Genomic DNA, 22,474 nt, shown 5'->3' with positions numbered 1-22,474 from the left:
GATCAATTTAGACTAAAAAATAGAACGCATCAATTTAGTCCAGACCAGACGCCTGGTTTTTCATAGATCAACTCACATCACCGAGGGGCCCACATATACTGCTTTTCCTGTTAAGGAAAAAGGAACGAATTACTTTGGTTATATAGTGATACAATTTACATGTCAAATCACACATGGAATAATCCTTTATAACTTCCAGTTACAAGATGCGTTTGAGAAAACCAATGCACAACTGATCTGTGAACTATGAACTATATATCTCTGCTTTAAGAATAGAAGATATTATCGTCTTATAATTACTTGTGATTAAAATCCATGAAGTAATCTCTAACCATGGGTTTATCCAATACTTAAAATCCTTATTTTCAAAGTACTCATGAATATTGTAGCAATCTGTATGCAATGTCCAATCCATGTGGACAGTCTACAAATCGATTCATGAAAGTCTTAATTGACTACTTACATCCAGAAGTATGAACGACTGTGGAATTTTAAATAATATTTAAATTACTCAGGGAAGTAAAACATGCAAAATGAAACACAATAATAAATTAATTAACTATGGTATCATACCCATTGAGTTAATCCTAATTATTTAATCACCATAGAAATTACAAATTTATTCATTGTATAATGTTTCGAGTAATCAACTAACCACTTAAATTAGATAACATCAGTCATGTCATGTTGTGAACACGCATATTATGCCTCTCAATGGTCCTTCCTTTGTGAATAGATCGATCGGACATTACTCTAATGATGCTCATCTCACAATTCCAACTTCTTGTCCTTATTTAATATGTAGTGGAATTTCATCTTTACATGCATTGTCTTTCTGTGATTTCGAGGTTCTAAAGTTACAGAGACTGAGCCTTCGATGTTACAGAATGCTCCACTGGAATTTGTTACTTGAAACAGTTTCATGGTTATGAAGTCTCAAATTTAAGGCACATTCCTTGAACACTTCTCTTGCATTAAATTTTCCAACTCACAAGTAGATTCTATAAGCATCTCCCATTATGGAGACATTTCCATATTTCCATATGACCATCAATTCTGACCAAGAATCATCTCAATCCAGAATGTGTCACTATAGTCCCTCTCAAATAATGTTATACTTCCAACTGTCCACAAGCAACCATTCTTTGGTAAAACCTTAAAATGTTCTTGACAGCTTGTCAAACAACTTTAGTCATAATAAATTCTAATCCTTTTCACACAATGCTAAAAGCATTCGAAAAATAGAATAATCGAATATTATAGAAGCATATGGGACTCGACTCGTTATTACAGGGGTACAATATATGTTTAATTACTTTCTATAATATTTCCATATATAGAATCTCCAATGTTGAAACATTTCAACATGCTATTCTTATATTCCTTTTCACCAAGTTCTATTAATATACAATCTAAAACTTTAGACTCGTATTAAGTATGAGTACCCCATCTGAGATTCAGAGTTTCCTAGGTCTCGCGGGGTATTATCGGAGATTTATCCAGGATTTCTACAAAGAAGAATGTTACTTTTCGGTGTGGTCCCGATCAACAGTCGGCATTCGAGATGTTAAGATAGAGATTGTTTAAGGCCCCGATCCTCGCGCTTCCCGAAGGTATGGATGATTTTGTGGTTTATTGTGATGCTTCTAAGTCAGGTTTGGGAGCTGTTCTTATGCAGAGGGGTCATGTGATTTCTTACGCTTCGAGGCACGTGAAGCCTCATGAGGCGAATTACACTACGCATGATTTGGAGTTGGGGGCTGTGGTTTTTGCCCTTAAGATTTCGAGGCACTATCTATATGGGTTTATGTGTACTATCTACACTGACTACAAGAGTTTCATGTATCTGATGGATCAACCGAATTTTAATATACGACTGTGAAGATGGTTGGATGTGGTATAGGATTATGATTGCAAGATCCTGTACCATCCTGGGAAGGCCAATATGGTGGTCGATGCCTTAAGCCGCAAGGAAGTGTGCACACCTATTGGAGATGTATGTCTGAGGATGGTTATCATTTCTCCTTTGTTGGATTTAATTAAGAAGGATCAGTTGGAGGGTTTGAAAAAGTAGAATTGGAAGGCGGAGAGAATTAGGGGATACATTCCTTTGTTTGTTAGAGATAGTAAGGAATTGTTGACTCAGTGTGGTAAAGTTTGGGTTCCGACTACGGGTGGGGTAAGACAGACAGTTATAGAAGAGGCTCATAAGTCAAAGTTTTCAATCCATCCAGGGGCCACGAAGATGTATCAGGATCTGAAGCTGAGTTATTGGTGGCCCTGTATGAAGAGGGAGATATCAAGGTTTGTAGAGTGGTGTTTGAATAGCATGCAAATCAAGGCCGAACATCAGAAATCCCATGGCAAGATGCAGCCATTACCCATTCCCATGTGGAAGTGGGAAGAGATCACCATGGCTTTTATCACGAAGCTGCCAAGGACGACGCGTGGAGTTGATTCTGTATGGGTCATTTTGGATGGATTGACCAAGAGCACGCACGTCATACCTATTACCGAGAGTATATCGGCTGAGAAGTTGGCCGACATATATATTCGGGAGGTGGTGGTACGGCATAGGGTGCAATTTTCAGTAGTTTTAAACCGAGATGTTTATTTCACCTCTATATTTTGGAGGAAGTTTCATGAGGAGTTGGGTACTCAGCTGCATTTCAATGCAGTATACCACCCCCGGACCGATCGACAGAGCGAGCGTACGATCCAGAAACTCGAGGATATGCTCTGGTGTGCGTGTTAGATTTTGGAGGGAGTTGGGATACCTACCTTCCACTGGCCAAGTTCTTTTACAATAACAGTTATCATGCTAGTATTAACCGACCAACTTTTAAGAAGTTGTATGGGAGGAGGTGTAGGACCCCGGTTTGCTGAGGCGAGGTCAGCCATCAGGTCATGGGGAGTACTAAAGTGGTACCCAAGACTACTGAGTTGATTCAGCAGGTGCGCGACAGGTTGCGAGTCGTGCAAATCCGGCAGAAGAGTTATGCAGATCGGTGACATTCGGACCTCGAGTTTCAGGTGGGGGACTTGGTGCTTTTGAAGGTGTCACCTTGGAAAGGTGTCATCCAATTTCGGAAGCGCGTAAGCTGGACCCCCAATTTATTGGTCCTTTCAGGATTACCTATTGGGTGGGAAAGGTTGCATATATGCTGGATTTTCCTGATGAGCTCAGTCAAATCCACAACATTTTCCATGTTTCTCAGCTTCGGAAGTGTGTGGCTGATGATTCAGCAGTTGTTCCTTTGGATGATATTCAGGTAGATGATCGTCTGAATTATGTTGAGAGACAAGTGGCGATCTAGGATAAGAAGACGAAGGCCTTACGCAACAAGGTGGACTCTTTAGTCAAGGTTCAATGGCAGCATCGGAAGGGTTCTGAAGGGACTTCGGAGCCCGAGGCAGAGATGCGAGCGAACTACCCTGATCTATTCATGGAAGCGTACTTCGAGGACGATGTCTGATTCAAGTGGGGGAGACTTGTAACATCTTAATTCAAGTGATTTGCATCTTTAACCCCTATAACGAATTTGGTTTGGAAATGGGTCCCTTAAAGCCTTTTTATGAAAAGTTGTGGGCTCATCGCGTATGATGGGCGTACGCTTGTATGTTGGGCGTATGTCTCCAGGGATCAAACCCTAATTTTTAGGGTTTTGACCCTATTTAAACATCCTTAACTCATTGATACCTCTTCATTCTTCAGCCTCCACTTCCATATCCAACCCTTGCAAACCCTAATCCATTTTGAGAGCATCTTTGAGCCATTAGTGTGTTTTATTTGGTGTTCTTAGACGAAGAAGAAGGAAAGGAAATCATCTTGGAAGCTTGAAGAACTTTGGATCCAGAAACACATCACCATTTTGCACCACTTAGAGGTAAAAAGCTCTGATCTTGATGAAGTATTGCTTAGATCTTGTTTAGCCATGGATTGTCTTCATTTTGGTTCCTTAAGCTTGATGTATTTGAGTATGGGTTACTCTAATTCATTTGAGCTGTCATTTCAGATGTTTTGGAGTGTTTAGAATCATAAAAAATGTAATATTGGTCCTTAGTTTTCCTCCATGCATGGACTAGGATGTCTTAATGAGTTAAGAAGTTAGGGTTTTTGGTATTGAGCACTTAATAGCATGCAAGATCATAAAGTTGGAAACTTTATGATTAAGGACATCATTTGAGGACTAGATCTGGATTTTGGACGAAATGTCTTAAGGGCTTAAGCTCTTATTAGAAAGGAAGGGTGGCAAACGCATACGTTGGGCGTGCCAAATGGTACGTTGCGTGTATGTGGTCAGCTCCCCGTTTCTTGGTCAATGCGTAGTATGTCGTACATACGAGCTAAGTACGCCCAGCGTACTCCGCTGAGTTGACCCAGTTGACTCGGTTGACTTTTGACTTTGACCAGTATTTGACTAAGTTTAACCTAGGGGTGTTTTGGGTATTTTGAGTTGTAGTTGATATTGGTCACTATTTGATGTATAGGTGACTAGTAGAGCTGATATTCAGAGCAGTGTCCTATCCAGTTATCTGTTCTGACTGTGAGGTGAGTTTCCTCACTATATACATGGGTCGAAGGCACCAATGTCGACCCATTATTTTGTTATGTAGAATGTTAGTTGTTATGTGATTGTTACATATATGTTTGTATGATCGGGTTAAAATAAACCCTAGGACGGGGCCCACAATTGTATGATCGGGTTGAAATAAACCCCAGGGTGGGGCCCATTATGGTATGATCGGGTTGAAATAAGCCCCAGTGTGAGGCCCACTATCGTATGATCGGTTTGAAATAAACCCCAGGGCAACGCCCATATTTGTTTATTAGGTTGGAATATACCCTAAGGCTAGGCCCAGTTTATATGTTTAGTATGTGGTACTTTGGGAAACTCACTAAGCTTTATGCTTACGGTTTATGTTTATGGCTTAAGGTACTTCCAGTATAAAAGGGAAAAGCCCGGCGTGATGGCACAACATCCTCCCCTCATGATTTCTGCACTTTTTGGATATTATTAGTTTGATGTTTTGGATATTGTACACAGTTGGATCTACTTGGTGATTGAAACTATTGATTCTTAAATGAAAATTTTTATCACAGTTTTTGGGTTGTTACACTAATTCACTTAAACCACGACTCTGATACCAACTTGTTACACCCGGCTTTTTAAGGCGGGGTACAACCAAAAAAATTCACTTTTTATTTATTAAAACACATTGGTTTATGCTTACATTAACAATCTAGTACAAGTAGTTATCAATAGGACCGATTCAAAAAAATAAATACAATGATCGGAGTCGGGTATTATTATCTCTTTACGTCTTTCCTTGCTTATATAAATTTACCTACAAAACACACATCACAAAGAGGAAAAGCTACAAAGAGCTTAGTGAGTAATCGTAATTTCAGTTCACATAATAATTATAATTCAATTACCTCCTTTATTTACAGCTGTAATGGACTTACAACTGCTTAAGCTGCCATTAGAATTTAACAAGATACTCCTTCTTATTTTATTACTTTATAATCTCTATACCTATTCTCATTTTCTCTTCTCTATCTCTATATCTCTCTTCTCTATACACACTTTACCTTTCACTAAATCTATATTCATACTGTATATTTCATGTTGTCTCTATACACTTACTATCTCTCTCTCTCTCTCTCTCTCTCTCTCTCCATATATCTAGCTCCATCTCTCTCACCCTCTCTATATCTCTATCTCTATCTCTATTCCTATATCTGCATCTCTATCTCCTTAACTCCCATAGTAATATACAATTATACATCTCAATTACACTTGTCTGTTTACTCGAATATTAATAAAATACTAAAATTTCCAATTACTTTATTTAATAACTCGTATAGTAATAAACAACTATTATTCTCAGTTATCACAATTACTTAACTCATACAATATTAAATATTAATAATTCAAATATTATACTCAACTCTGAGTATGCACAATAATTACCATGTATTTAGATAACAATAATCTAAAGAAAGGTAAGATTACTCACTTGGTTAGTTAGTGAGGACTAATTATTATTCTGGCCCCCACCTCAGCACCGCTTTCCATCTCATCACTTGTCGAACTCTATTTGGAAAATATATCAAGTTCATTAGAACTTGTCTAATCTCATCATTATACCCACCACAATGATCAATTACCTGATCACTAACCAGAGTCGGTACTTATCTGTTACCAAACTAGTCGTGTTTTTAAATATAATTTACTATCGACTTAAACCGCAAGCCATTAACTCAATCGACAAATCTTGGTAAATTAGGGTATGTAACTCATAATAACTAGTTTAACATTTAACAAATTATTGGGTTCGTAATAGCACCATATCATGAAATCCAGTAACAAATACTTGGGACTAACAACTCTTTACTAGTATCTCATAAACATATTTATGTAAAACGGGGTAAAATATACCTTCGTTGATCCCGTAAATAAAATCACATACTCCCGTACACTGGTATAAATGCACCGGTATAATATCCCGAGAGTACTTCTCGAGCAGCATCTCCAAACGAACGTGTCAAAATCTCTCAAATGACACAAAAACCCTTATATTTATATCCTTCGGTGGTTGCGTCATGACCATATATGTGTCATGTTGTGACACTTAAATGAATCCCGGTTTCACCACGTATCATACTCTTCTGCCAAGTGTCTCGTTGACTTGCCTCATTTCACGTCGTGACACATCTATTGGCACGTCTTGAAGCTTGAATAGACTCCGTCTCACCACGTGTTGCTCTCTAGTTGACAAGTGCAATGCTGACCCAATCATTTTCATGTCATGATATTATACCTTCACGTCGTGATGGTCAAATGTTGACTTTGACTTTCTTAAAATAGCAACCTACTTTCATCTCAACTTCAAATAGTTATGACTTTCTCATACGAACTCCGTCTTTAACAAACTTTATATCCACGGAACCGTCTCAAAGTGAACTATCATTTTCTATATGAATTTCCTGGTTTAACTCTACTCATTTTCCGATACAACAAAAATAAATACAAGAACATATGTATTGTATCACTATATTATCATCATTTCACTGTTTTAAGCTCACATCAAATCATAGTTATACATCAAATCATAGTTATACCAAACACATACCTTAACTCATAGTATGAGGTTCTTAGATCATTACATGTCTCGTAATAGTTCCTGCCATAAAAACACGTGTCACAACAGCCCATTGAATATTTATAGAGATCATATTCAATTCTAACGGTTTGAACTCTACCTATATTAATAATCATGTTGAAGTCACAATGGCAACCCTTTATTCCACTACCAATGGCGTTTTTCATTGTAATTGTAACACCAATGTCCTTTTGCATTGTTGTTGTAACACCAATCTCATTTACTATATATTATATATTTTTAATTGTAACACCAATCTCCTCTGTCATTGAGTATTTGTTTTGACTAAGATTAAAATGTAATAAAGAAAAATAACATGCACATCTAACATGGTCTCCTAGATTTGTTTTCACTTCTAAAGATGATTCGTGTTCGTAAATAGAAAAAGATGCATTAGTTTTTTTAGGATCACCATAGCCATTTTTTGTTGTTTCTGATTGAGCTTGATGTTCCCCATGAACAACACTTATCCATGAATCCATTCGATAATGTTTACCCTAGAATTAGCCTTCGGGATACTACTACATTCATTTCGTTTGGCATATGTGAACCTCAGTTGATAGGAGAGAGCTTCCATACTAACTTATTTGTCCATGTCAACCGAGATTGTTTCAGCTCCAAAGTACTAGATTTCAGCATCTGAATTAGGGGAAAACAACATATAAACCCTTAAGTTTACACTATTTTATGGGTTTACCCTTTTTCCCCGATTTTACCCCATAATTTTCATTCAACTTCTATATTTATCCTCTTTCCTTTTGTTCATCAGTTTCTAGGTTTTATTAAAGTGAAATTTGAAAGAAAACCTTTGAGTTGGCATAACTTTTACGATTTTAACCACACTATGTTTTTTCAGTTTTACCCCATATTTTTTATACCAGTTTGTTGATTTTACTCATTTTGCATTTTTTGCCCTCGGTTCATGCTGATTGGAAATTTTTATGGAAGTGGCATGCCATGTTGTCGTCTTTTAAAAGAAAGTGAATGAATGGTAAGAAAGAGGCTAAAACTCAAGACGTCTCGAGCATAATACATGTGATTTACCAATGAACCAAATAACATTTTTATAATTAACATTACTTTAATAAAAAAAATTGTATATAACTAATGCTACTTCAATATATTATTGGAAATTATAAGGTGTTTCTTGAAATAAAAATCTTTAAAAAAACATTGATATCAAGATCAACTATAAGTTGATACCTCCTGTGATTCTTCATACAAGAGTGAAATAAGAATAAACATCTATATAGTTCCATATACCTCTTTTAAGTATTCTATTGTTATTCTCATAGAAGTTTTAAGGAATTGGCAAGTGAATCACAATAGTATAATACTAACAATATATTTTTTATGTCTAATCAACAAAAAATGTCCTATCAACGTGAACTAAGAAAAAAATGTAAAAACGAGTAAAATCAACAAATTATATACTAACTATATGGTAAAACTGAAAAAATGTACTTTTAGTAAAACCTTTGAAGTTTAGCAAACTTAAGGGATTTTTTACTAGTTTCGTTTTAATAAAACGTAGAAACTGATTGAAAAGAGGGGAAATGGGCTCAAACTAGCTAGTTGAATGAAAAATATGAGGTAAAACATGGGAAAAACAAAGAGGGTAAAACTAATAAAATTGTGTAAACTTTTATTTTAGCCTCAAAATGTTGCATTTCATCATCCAAATCAGCTCCATAATTCTGCGTTTTAGCATCGAAATTAGTTCCAAAATTATATATTGTATGTTCCTCTAAAGTTGTCCTATATTCAACCATAAGAGCTCCATCAAACAGTGCTAAGTGTGCATATTTGGGTAATATGTAGCATCATTACCTTGACTTGTGACTTGTGAATATTCCATTCATTGTAATACATACAACCATTATTTAACATCTAAGTTGTTAGTACTCCTTAAACATATTTTTCTTCATCTCTAATATTAATGGTGCTAACTTATTGATCAAAACTATCTTGTTGAGAACAATGGTTTGAGGGTTGTCACTGGTGGAATTATTATCATCATCTTTAAATGAAGTTGTCCAACTACTTAACTCATTAACCTTCATCATGTATTTTACCCCTACAATAATAACCTTATAACCTCATATATAATGTCCATGTCCATTGATTTAATGCATAGACGTGAACCATATAAGTTTTCATCTGCTTTATCATCCATACAAACCACCTTGCCCCTATTTACTTGCTACTTTCTTTAAAGATTCATGGCTCAAAGGCTTTATCGGTATACCTCCAACATTAGTTTAACATAATATCTTGTGATCCTGAAATTAAATCTTCAAAAACTCGTGAACACCATTCTTGTACTTGACGTTTAGCGTTTGCATTAACATTCGTATCAAATTTTGCTATTGTGGTGGTTAGTTTATGATTGTCGATCCAACTTGTGAACATAAGAGTGTCAATTCATTAACATGCTCCACCCTACTAAATCGACAAACCCCAAAACAGTTCAAGCTTCGATCGTAATCTACAAACAAAGACAGCCACAACTTATCCAAATTCATCAAACACATCCCCTAATTGTCAATTCGCCATGTTTGTAGGAAAATTTGTAACGTATAAAGCATGACTAATGTGTGTAAGACTTTATCCAACCCACCTCCATTTTTTATCCCAAATTGGGGTAAAAATAGTGTAAATATTGTATCATCTCTGAGCTAATCTATTTTTACCCCAAAAAATATATTCTTAGTATATTTTATTCATGTAAACTACATAGATTGTCAAACACATCTCTTAGTATATTTTATTCATTTTGGAAACTCAAAATCCTGCTATTATATATTGTATTTATATAATTAATCACGGCCTTTGAAGGAGGAAAGTAAGCAGTTGCAAAAGGCCTAATTTTTTTCAGACCCAAATTATACACAAATATATATATATATATATATATATATATATATATATATATATATATATATATATATATATATATATATATATATATATATATATATTAACGGGCCCCCATAAGGTGTTCGGGACGGACGGGACTACCCATTATAAGTTCTCTCAAATATATCATTTATTATTATAAAAAACTCATTCTTCTACATGTTTTGTTATACTGTTTTATATATTTTAGTTTGGTTATCAACTATTTTACTAAATTTCATTTTTTTATTAGCTAACTTACCAGCTCGCAACTAGTTTTTCGGTTAACATCTAGTTTGTCAATAGTCGCCAAACAGCCTTAAATAAATACAAACACCCTAACTATTTCGGAAGTATTTAAACGTTTATATGCATCAATTTACTAACTATTTCGGAAGTATTTAAACGTTTATATGCATCAATTTAATTTTTTATAACTCAGGAAAACTTTTGATTACTACATGTTTAAGGTTTGGCGAATCCCTACGTGAATAGTAAAAAAAGAAAAAGGATATATAATACTAGCTAGTACTAGCACGTACAAATGAATATCTGGCGATGGGTGGTGGAGTTTTCTGACCTAATCTACTAAGACTAAATACAAAATCAAATTGGGCTCTTTGTTTGAATTAATGGGCCTGTCTGATAGTTTTCAAAGGAGAAAGTCACAAATGGTTGTGACATTCTTTGTTGAATTCCAAACATACTGTATGTGGAAGTTGGGGGCCGTAAGCGTACAGAATTTGTGAATTATTACAATAAATTATACTGCATTAAATAATGTTTTATAAAATTTAACAAAAATATTAAGATTTTTTTTTCATGTCCATATAAACAGTTTCAATGACGTTATTGTAATTATATCTTTATTTATAAATTTGTCATAAAGATCATTATTGTGTCACCGAACCTCTTTTCTTTAAGTATTGTATTTTTTTATTAAAAATTGTTTATAATAGAAAAAGTTGTAATAAATCTAAGTTCAAAAAAAAAACAAAGATATATGTGTTTTTTTAGACTAGAAGATGTCTGAAGAGGTTTGAAGACTCTGATCCACATCTACGCCAAAAAGAGGACGCGCAGACATTTTTAGGTCTGCAGTCTTCAAAAAAACAAACAGTCTGCAAAGTCTAATCTCTGTGCGCGGCCTAGGCCGCGCAGACAAAAGAGGCCAAAAAAATCTGCATACAAAAAACAAACGGCACCTTAATAACATAAAAATATTATAAAAACCAGAAAAAAAAATTATATTAAAGACTTCTTAAAAAATAGTAGCACAAACAAAAGTATCTTTAAAAAAGATTCCACCAAAACCCGTTAGTATCACTTTTTTGTTTTTGAAAGTGTGTTGTGGAATATATTTTGTGACGTAAATACTCAATACTCATGGGATTCTAGGCATCATCTTTATTGTGACGAAATATTTTTTAGCAATAATATAAAATAAAAAAATGTAATTAAATTATAATCTATAGAAAATAAAAATAAATTTCATTATTTTTCATCAATATTATTTTAATTTTTGAATTAAATGTCAATGTTAATAACAAATATTCCGTTAGAAGTTAGAATTTACAATGCGTCTTAAACAAAATACTTGGCTAGCTAGGATAGTAGGATTATTGTTTTTTATTTTAAAAACAACAAACATGCTAATATCAACAAAAGAAAGAAATACAGGTGAACCATTTTGAAGTTTTCTTTTTAAATTTTGTTGTTTTTTCGAACAATTTTTTTTATTAAGCTAGCAACTAGCTAGACAAAATAAACCAATTACATTGAGAAAATAACAAGTTTGAGGGTGAAGTCAATCTATCCAATTAAGGTTAACCTCGCAACTCCTATTACACAGTAAACGTTACAATTTTATCAAAAAGAAGAGTCTTTTTAGGATTTTATATACTTAAGTGATAAATTTTAAAAGAGCCATAAGTGTCACCACAAGGAAAAAAGGAACCATCTAAATAATATTTCTGCAACTTCTACTAGCGCACACTAGAAAACCAAGAAGTCCACTCCCGAAACAACGCAAGATGCGACACTTGAATATCCGACCATCTCCCTAACCTGAGCCAAAACATAAGAAAAAGAGCATGCAAAAAAGAGATGATTTATCGACTCTGTGTCCGCATCACACACCCGACAAGACACCGAAGGGATATCCAAACATATGCTAGCAAAGGTTAAATCTGAGAAGTTTATTTAAACCTAAATGCCAATTAAAGACATTATCATATTTTGATGGTCATTGAATTTCTTTCCACATGATATAAGCCCTTATGTGCTAAGTTAATATTACGTATAATTTGTTCATTTCATGAAATCTTATTGTGAAAAGGTTTTACTTTCAGTGGGCAACTTCGATTTTCACTGAAACTACTTTTGAGCATCCTACTTATGCATTCATATAGGATGGGTCGAGACCTGGTGTAGCGCTCATGGATATCTACTTTGGGAAAAAAAATTAAAGTATGATATCTAGATAAGTCTCACAATCACAAGGTGGTTAGCTACCCCTTGTGGGGTTTCTACAATAACTCCCTAGAACCAACTTTTGATTGGAATAACAGGCCATTATGCAGTGGACCATACATTGTCTTGAAGCTTAACTACTTGGTGAGTTGGAATCTAAGATTGAATTGGAGTTTGGGAGAAGATGCATTTGCATTGCATACTTCCATTTAATATATTAATCTTACTTTGTGTACTTATGAAATGCTCAACCCTACTTTTATTTTTCGAGTTTTAGTTATTGAAATTTGATCCACTAAAACTAATGGAACTTTGAATTGTTTTTAAACTATTTTCGGGAATTATCGTTGGATTGGATGGTCACTTTCATCCTCTACCATTGAAGATTTGACCTAATGTATACTCACTAGGCTTTCTAAAGCCTAACACTTGTATTTTGACATACATTCAGATTAGGGAATCTGGAGATGGAAGAATTGACTAAAAGTATGTATAGAAGATATTTTTAGGTTTTTATATCATTTAATTTACTTAACTTTTCTATGCATACATTGTAACATCCCAAGTTCAGGTATACCTTGTAAACCTTAATCTTTTGAGCACTTGTCCATTTTGGCTCTTTTTAGAAAAAATGTGGTAAATGAGTACGCGGGGCGTAATAGAGTGTACGCTCAGCGTACTCATTTGCGTGGATTTGACGCGGAGACCACCTAGTACGTTGGGCGTACCAGAGGGTTTTTATATCATTTAATTTACTTAACTTTTCTATGCATACATTGTAACATCCCAAGTTCAGGTATACCTTGTAAACCTTAATCTTTTGAGCACTTGTCCATTTTGGCTCTTTTTAGAAAAAATGTGGTAAATGAGTACTAGGCCCAAAATGAAAACCCTAATTGTTGGTGAGTCCCCTATATAAAGGATATGATGGCCTCATTCCTGGCCACCATTCCCAAACACTAAACCCTCCTAACCCTAAATCATCGTTCTTATAGCTTGTGAGTGCATTTGAGGACTTGTGAGTGTAATCTTGTGTTCTTGAAGTGGAGAAGAAGCCTTGGAGAAGAAGGAGTGAGAGTCCAGGCTTTTGGATTTGAGCTTAGCTGTGTGGAAAGCTTCACATAGAGGTATAAAGCTTCAAGCTTTCTCACTCTTTTGATTTGTGCATTTATATGCAGTATTTTAGGGTTTTGTCCCAAAAGATGGAGACTTTATGAGATAATGAGCTCCAGAGACCATGATTGACTCCTTTTAGTGTATTTTGTGGAGTAAAGTCATAAAAATCCAATCTTGGACGTTAGAAGCAAGCCATGCATGAGATATGAGCTTTATGAGGAAAGAGGATGAGTGTTTTGAGTGTTTGTGACCTAATCATCCATGCAAAGGCTTAAAGTCACTGACTTCATGGATTAAGAGATATTAGGGAGTCCAGATCTATGATATGAGCCAAGGTCTTAACTGATTAAGACTAAATATGTGAGGAGATTGAAACTGGGACTTACGATGGGCGTAATCCTAGTACGCGCAGCGTAGCGGTCGAGCATCCCCGATATCTGCATGGCAGCTGAGTACGCCCAGCGTAGAAAGCTAGTACGCGCAGCGTACTCCCTGCCGTTGACTTTTGGTTGACTTTTAGGGTTTTGGTCAACGTGTGGTCTATTGAGCCCATGGAGGGGTAAAATGGTATTTTACCCTTCTGTGAGTGTATGGAAGGGTTAGTCTAGCTTCATGTGAGCAGCTATTAATTAGGGATAATTATTGTGTGTGTTAGGCGGAGGCTAGACTGGTGATTCGAGTTTGAGGTTGTCCAATTCTTACGAGGTGAGTCTTCTCACTATACTTACCATGAGTGGTATCTATGAGTGACCGGAGGGTCTTATGTGTTTACTTGAGTTATGCATCTTGTATGTGTGATATATGTATGCTACATTATATGTTACTGAGACCGGACCGGAGGGTCCAACGAACCGTGAGACCGGAGGGTCCACACTGAGACTGGACTGGAGGGTCCAACGAGCCGTGGGACCGGAGGGTCCATACTGAGACCGGCCCGGAGGGTCCACACTGAGACCAGACCGGAGGGTCCAACGAGCTATAGCCATGAGAGGCTTATTATCTGTGTATGTGGTATTTTGGGGAACTCACTAAGTTTCGTGCTTACCGTGTTATGTGTTATGTGTTTCAGGTACTTCTCAGGATTACGGGAAGGCGCCGGCATGATTGTACACACACATCAGAGTTTGAGTTATGATTTAGAGGATCCTGGAGTTTGATATATATATACAGTCTTTGATTATGAGATTTGATGATTGACATTGTGACATTTTGAGGTTTTATTACTGTGATAAATGTGTTTTTAAATTGAAAAATTTTGGTTTGAAAATTTACGTTGTTACATACATTCGAACCACTTGTTTGAACTTAAAACTACCTTGGGCAGTTACACCTATCTTTCACAACATTAACACATCTTATACTTGAACTTTTATTAAATGGGTATCTAACTGGCCGTCAAATGAGGGGTGTTTCATTTTTAAACTTATCACTTCTACTAATCGGTACCTTTCCATAGAAACCAGAGCATTTATCTTAAAAGAAAATACATAAGATAAAACCTATTACTTGATTCAGATTGGTACATCACTCACCATCAGGAATAATACCTTATGTAGCTTGTTGGCAACGTATTTTTTTAGCAAATCGTGAATGAACTTAGAGTTTTCATCGCCCTCAACGTCCCATTGAATTTTAGCCTTTTGAGCTAATTACAATGCATCCATATGCTCCAAATATGCCAATTATTTAGGCAGATTTAGACGATCCACCAGTCATCAGGAAAAATTAATACATCGTCTATTTTCTTGTCTAAATCAATAATGGTCTATAAAAGATAACTTCTCAGTACCTGTTCTTATTTTTGAGATCCAAATTCCAACACCAAACCTTGGATTTCACGAAATTTAACATGTATTTAAATATGGCCATTTTTTTAGCAATGAGGCCATCACTAAAATCAGTCCCGAGCCATGGATACCATGTCATCAAATCCCTCCATAATCATCCAAGAATATTTTTTTAAAAGGATCGGGTCCTTGTCAAAATCCTCACTTTTAAAAGAATTTGATTGTTGTACAACCACTTCATATCCAAAGCCACCGCTAGATAATAAAAAAACAATCCAAAAGAGAACCAGACACAAAAAACCTTATCAAGTTTGCTCATCTCTATGTCTGCTTTGTTAACCCATGTAAAAATATGACTATTATTTAAAACTCAATCAAAGAAGCATCAATAAATGATTTTTTTAATAGTATTTGCAGTAGGTTGGGAAAATATTGACACAAGCCTTTCGGACGTTTTCCAGACTTAATTGAAGTCGCCAAAAAAATTACACAAAAGACAAAATATAAATCCATAAATTTCTTTTTGCCACTACATCATCAGGAGCATATATACTAATCATGAAAAGGAAAAAGGATTATCGATCCATTTATCTTCCATATAATTCTCCAAACATGTAATGTTAAACTTAATGAATGTAGCTAGGTCACATATAAAAAAATGTTAACTGAATGACCCTAGCAATACTGAAAGAAATTTTAAAGTGGAAATTACCCCATATCATTTTTAATCTAAAATTATCTACCTACATCAGTAAAATTTCTTGAATACTAAGAAAGTGGACCCATTATGAAAGTAAATCGTTTTAACCCTATTATTTGTTGTTTTGTTTCATTAAATTGGTTAAGCATGGATCTCCTTTTGATATATGGGATCATTTTATATTTATGTTTCCTTTGTGCCTTTGTGGCCTTTTATATATCTTGTTTGTATTCCCATAACCTAACAATGGTATTTGAGCCACTTGTCCTGGTCTAATGCACATTGATTTTCGTTCTGTTTGTGTTAGCCGACTTTGCATTTTAGTAAACTGATTAGATCGGGTTACTAAAAGGTTTAGCCTGTTTTTAATGGATTTTATTAATTATGAAAATTGATTAGGGTTTAATATGTTTTCTACGTTTATGCGGTGCGCAGTTCTCTCCTACACGGCACGTCAAGGGCTTGAAACCCAAAACCCTAATGTTGAGATTGTGGTACGCCTGTTTCGGTATTGCAGCATGACCATGTTAGTGGATGTGACACGTAGGTCTTTCCTATGCAACACATAGTCATTGTTCATAGAATGTTTTTTTATTTTATGTTTCGATTATGCTTTGGTTACACTTTTACATCTAACTCGGATTTTACAGTATCATGCAAATCTGATGGTTTTACAAAAGTTGGATATTGCTTTTATTGTTGTTTTAGTTGTTTAATTTATAATTATTAATTAATACATAACTTGTATATTGTGGTTTGGATGATCCCTTGCATGTGAGCTCATACAAACAATTGAATACCAGATTGCTTTCAACTTTATGATTATTTATTTAATATAAAAGTTGCAATCCAAGTTTAAAATTTTTTGTTTTAAGTTGTATGGATCAAATACGTCGAGACTCAACTTAACCTGTGTGTTGTATGTTTTGTTGTGCTTTTGGTATTTGTGACCTTCATGTGATTTATTTTTTGTTTGTAATATGTAATTTTCTTTTAAATGGTAATAATTTACTTAGGAAATTTGTATTAGAATTGAAAGTTTTAATTTATTGAAGATTGAAGACCAAGATAATGATCTAGGAGTATAGAGTCCCATGAAGTTCGAGTTGACATAAAGAGTTGGTGGATGATCGAGTGGGAGCCTTCAATTGTCTCTTTTTCCTTAATACAGTTTGTCTCTCCTTTGATGGAGCATAGGTGAGACACATAGGATTGAGGTTGGAGGTATCGTTACTTGCACTTTGATTGTCTTTGTATGATTATGTGGTTGTTTTACTATTCATGTTTGTCTATATAAAATTGGAATCACAAATTGTTCAAAGTCAACAAATAAGATTAAGCTTTTATAAAGGTTTATAAAATTTGCTAAAATTGAATGGATTTCGAAAGAATAAGTTAAAATGTTTTAACTAACCAAAGAAAACAAAATAAATCTCATGTTACCCATGAAAAAAACACTCCATCTTTATAAACAGTTGACGTGGAGTAGTTCCAGGAGATAATCGTTAATTCATTATAATTGAGGTGATATGGTACTTTCGATTCTCAAGAGTTACTTGACCTAGGGATCATGTGTTTTTGCAAGGTTGATTTACCATATGAACTCATGATCATCGGCTAATCCAATCATGAATGTCAGATGAGCATGGAAGATATTAAACATATTATTGACATAAATCGATAAATCTCGACAGATCTAGGGGTTTTAGGAAAGATATATATGCCCAAGAGTCATTATAGAATGATATTGCTAGCTAATATATGATCCTACAGGGTCACACTAACAACAGCTTGATGCAAATATATTATTTATAAGAATTTGATTCTTGATATATATATATATATATATATATATATATATATATATATATATATATATATATATATATATATATCTTGTAATTAATTGTAAGTAATTTATTTCATGGAAATATTAAGTTTCAATGTTAAGTATCAAAATATATCATAAGGTATGATTTATTATATCATGTACATCTTTTTGGACTAAAAGGGTTTTTTCTCTAATATGGATTTATATGTTTTATAAGTTATAAAATTAGAAGAGTTTTTATAGAAAAACTAGCTTCTTCTTTTTATAAAATATTCAAGGAGACCATAAAGAAGAAAGAAGACTTGCTTTTGATTAATTTATTCAACACATCATGCTCTTAGAAATTATGGCTAGTTGATTTAATAAAGCATGGGTCTTAAAGTGCTAAGACCCATAGGATAAAGGCTTAAAGTAAGGACATAAAAGAACTAGTTTTCTCACTTCTTTCACCAAGTGAAAACCACAAAAATTTATGGCTTGCCATCTCCATATTCTCTTTAGTTTTTGTCTCTTAAAGTGTAACATCCCAAAAATATGACCCAAAAATTTCATTTTTTGACTAGTGAAAACCAGTATTCCAGAAACATCATTATAAGATCCAGATAAAACAAATGAGTCAATCATCACACCATATCAGAGCAAGTTAGGAAAATGTGAAACGAGGTGGTGTGTACTCTGCAATCATCACGGGCTCCTCCTTTTTGAAACAGAAGTACTTGAAACATAAACTGAAAACCGTAAGCACAAAGCTTAGTGAGTTCCATAAAATACCACTTACAACACAGCACAAATAGTCATCTATGGGTTATCAGCAACCTTAGGAACTATCAGCAGTCCCAGTGGCTAACAGGAACCCCGGTGGGTTATCAGCAATCCTGGAGACTATCAGCAGTCTCAGTCACATATAATCAACATAACACCATAATAACAATTAGACCAAGCTGTTCATCATTAATACAACTATTCTACCATACAGGCACATACAAACATGCGAGATTCACAAAGACAGCTAGCATCCTATATACATAACTTAGTGAGCATGCATTGGTGCCTTCGACTCACGAGCACCGGGAGAAGACTCACCTCACACTTCCGAATTACACCGACGATCCCTGGCTGTTGGCTGACAGATCCCCGAACTATCAATATCGAAACAATACCCAATTAACAATTGGCTCCCAATCTATATCCATAAATCCATTACTAGGGTAAATGACCAATTTACCTCTCACCTAGTTTGGACCAAGACTTAGGCCCAAACCATATAATCCACAAGGCCCAAATACCAAAAACCGCCCAAGGCCCGATCCATGGCCCAATTTTCCAAATTAGGCCTAAAATCATTGCAGGCCTTCTAAAAATAATTATCAGCCCAGAACTTGATGGCCCAATAGGGCCCTAAGCCCAAAAATATGGCCCAACCGAAGCCCAACATGCAAAATCACTTCTGACTGAGTACGCGAGGCGTACTCAGCTGTACGCTAAATGTACTCGCTATTTGGCTTGTACGTTGCGCGTAAAGACTTGTACGCCCATCGTACTCATCCATTAAGCCAAAACCCTTCTTCAGCTCTTAATGCTCAAGATCAGGAGTCCAAACCACATATCTACTTCTTAAAGAACATCTAGAACCATAAAGTGATTGACTTGATGACTTTCCATTGCCCCAAAAGAACCAAACTTCAAGATAAGCATTATACTTTCACCAAATGGACACAATCTCAAACATGGGGATTCCAAACCCTAAAGGAGACAACTTTATGAATCTAGAACCTCAGAAACACCAATAGTGGCAAGTCATAGCTCCTGGAGTGGTACCAAACCACTAGATCTCACTCTTGGGACCAAAAAGGGACACAACTCATAAAAACTAGATCTAAATAAAAAAATGAATAAGATCAAAGCTTTTTACCTCAAACAAGCTGGAAATGAAGCACATAATCAAGATCCACAAGCTCATCCTTGATCCACAACCTTGCACCAAACTCCATCTTCTTGGAAATACCCCAAAACACCAAGATGCACATAATGAGCTCAAAAACACCACCATGGAGGCTAAGGAACGATTTCTAGGGTTTTGGGGACTTGGAGGCTGGTAAAGAGGCGAGCCCTAAATACTTAATATGATTATATATAGGACAACTCCAAGAATTAGGTTTTCACTTTACCCCTCATACGCCCCACGTACTCCTCGTACGCCCAGACTATGAGGTCTTGCACCCCCGATCCAATCCTTAAAGTACGCTAAGCGTACACCACATTACGCCCAGCGTACTACCCTTCGCATCAGTACGCCTCGCGTACTCCCTAGGTACGCCCCGCATACTAGGGTTTCCTCTTAAACCCTTAAACACTCCGAAGACCATAACTTCTTTGCTATAAATTCGATTCCGACGATCCATATATCCATGAAAAGGTTGCGAGAAACTTTAGGATTTAATCAATTTGTACTTGCCTTACTATTTCCCGAACAAAAATCCACTTTCCATAAAAGCCCGAGCTGACATATTACCAAAATACCCTTTGACTCCAAAACACAAACCGAATACCCAGATAATCCAATTTACATCATCCACCCCAATGAGTCCAAATCTCAATTCTTCAGGGGTCCTAAGTCTAATAATACCAAATCCTTGATCACCACCCCGCAATGGGAAACGATTCGAAACAAGGTGTTACAACTCTCCCCCACTTAAATTAGATTTCATCCTCAAAATCATTCATTACCATTCCCGACACGCCAAAGATCCCGAGCAACACGCCCACACCCCGAGCATACCCCATCCTTCCCCAAGACAACCAAAACCTGTTGGATTAATGTCTAAGTCCATAACTATATTTGGTATGTACTTGACCAGACCCGGCATGGTCTATTTGGGTTGCACTTCACCGGCACAATTTATATGGATAGTCTTTTGAGAATAGTATATTTATGATTTATATTAATATATTATAAGTTCTAATATATTAATATGGAATCATATTATTTAATTAGTATTGATCAAGAATTAATTTAGAATTAATTAAGTGATCAAAAAGAACTAATTAAATATGGACTCTTATATATATGGAATGGGCCAAGTTCATTTAGGTTGGGCTAAGCTTTCATGGATGGTCCATGGAGCTTTTAACACATGGATCCTATGTAAATGAAAGGTCATGGGTATTAGGGTTTACATGGATGTAACCCTAATCCTCCATAATATATAAAGGGGTCCTTGGCTCACAAAATTGGACAAGTGTGTGAAAATAAGAGTGGGCCGATTTTAGTGTGCATACATATTCTCTCAAGTTCTTCCAAGGTGTTTTGGTGATTTGTGATTCCATTTTAGGCTTCCACACTATTGGGGCTAAGCTCTTAAAGCTTGAAGACATCAAGCTACATCAAAAGGTATGTCATCTAACTAGAACTTTGTAGTATAGGTGCTTCATAATATGCTAGTTAGGATGAAACCTTGTAATAGTTAATATTTGCATGTATAATAGACAAAACATAGATCCAAGGTTTATAGGATTGCATGTACACCATAGGAGTGTTAGAATGCTCAAAACCCAACAGTGGTATCAGAGCCATGGGTTGTTTTCTGTTATATTGATGCAAATGTTTTATTTTCAAGTTGAAAAAAAAAGAAAAAAACATGACGTTTGTCAAATTTTAAGATAATTACTTGTTTTGTGAAAAACGAATTATTTGTAAAATTTGAATCATTTGTTATATGAGTTGAATTAGGTCAAATTTAGTAAAAGATAAAATGATATGATTATTTTATTAGTTTTAAAAGTTTGATCTAAATGTTTTAAGGAGTTACATATTTTGTCATAAAATTTTGGAGCTCAAAAGTTTTTTTAAAAGTTGTGATCTTAAGGGTTTTTGAAACTTCCATAAGTTATGGATATGAAAGTTTTTTTTTAAAAAAAAAAATTTGATTCAAAGTTTTTATGGAGTTACAAAATTTGGTGTTAATGTTTTAAATAATTCCATAACTTGTTCTTAAGTTATGGAACATGGAAAGTTTCATCATAAAACATTATTAATTTCATAAATTATGGAATCCAAAGGTTTTCAAGAATTACAAAACTTGCCCTCAAGTTTTGGAATTTGAGAAAAGTTTTTTATGAAAAAAAGAATTGAATTCTAAAACTCTTGGGTTCATAACTTAAACAATTAATTAAATGGTTTTAATTTTGAGTTTAATAATTGGAATTATGATGTTTTGTTGAATAGTTCAAATTAACTTTTCTGGACTTTATTAATAGTTAATTAAAGCGTTTAATTAAAAGAGTATTATTAATCCATAAATATATGGTTTGAGTTTAATTAAATTAAAAGTCTAGTTTAATTAATAGATTAAACCACCAAGTATTTTAAATGTTTAAAATACACCCTTATACTATTATAATATTAAAAGTTTAATATATTATATGTATAAGAGCAAGTCGTCTTACCATTAGTAGGCTTCATTCACGAAGCCGGTCTATAAGGGGGGTATAAGGTTACTG

Source organism: Lactuca virosa, chromosome 2 (genome assembly GCF_052849685.1).
Source record: "Lactuca virosa cultivar CGN04683 chromosome 2, Lactuca_virosa_CGN04683_v6, whole genome shotgun sequence".
NCBI lineage: Eukaryota > Viridiplantae > Streptophyta > Magnoliopsida > Asterales > Asteraceae > Lactuca > Lactuca virosa.
Note: the sequence above shows the minus strand (reverse complement) of the source record.